The sequence below is a fragment of the Engraulis encrasicolus genome, chromosome 3 (assembly GCF_034702125.1).
Source record: "Engraulis encrasicolus isolate BLACKSEA-1 chromosome 3, IST_EnEncr_1.0, whole genome shotgun sequence".
Classification (NCBI taxonomy): Eukaryota; Metazoa; Chordata; class Actinopteri; order Clupeiformes; family Engraulidae; genus Engraulis; species Engraulis encrasicolus.
In genome coordinates, this window is record NC_085859.1 from 53068677 (window position 1) to 53069554 (window position 878).

Here is an 878-nt window from a genome sequence, read left to right on the forward strand (position 1 = left end):
CCCAGGATTGGGACCTCATTACATTGTGTGTATTGGCTCTGGGGGGCTTTGAGATGACTTTTGTCCCAGGCCCAGTGAAAGCTGTCAGCAGCTCTTCCTTTTGCCCCCCACCGACCAGTTCTTCAGGAGAGAGAGTCTGTGTCTGCCAGAGAGAGAGAGAGAGAGAGAGAGAGAGAGAGAGGAGAGTTGTCGATATAGACTTGTGTCCTCCAAAGAGTTGTATAGAACCCTGTCTGTCCTGTCTTGCGCATGTCAAATATTCTCCTCTCTCTCCAAGCAAACACCAGCAGCTGTGACTGAGAGGTAAACTCACTCTCACTGCGTTACGTGATTTGCCTGCCTGACTGGCGCCAAGGGAAGCCTCATCATCCCAAACAACAGCCTTTGTTGCCTGAGTGTTTTAGGTTACCCTCCTTTTGGAGAGCAGGAAACGAAAGGGAATGATCCCCCCTCACACACACACAGGGCAGCTGACAGCTTTGGCTGGGCCCGAGACAAATTCATATGAAAGGGCCCCCTGCCCAATACATGCAATACAATATGGACCCAATTCAGGCCCCCCTCTCTCCCTGGGTCCGGGACAACAGACCCCTTTGTCCCCACCCGTCGGTTTCCCTGCCCACACACACTTTGTTTTAAACTGGCCGCCCTGCATGGTGGTGGTGTTCTTGGCCATACACGCAAGATGCCATCAAAAGTAATAATCTCTTGAAAGTGATACAGAGAAAGAGAAAAAATCGCAGCTCACACACAATGGTTGTTTTTCCGAGGAGAAAGTGTCTCTTGTTTCTCTTGTTTCCCAGGGTGTCCGTGTCCCAGGAGAGTGGAAAATGTCATCTCGGAGCACATTCAGTGTTTTGGCACAGTCTGTGACCTCT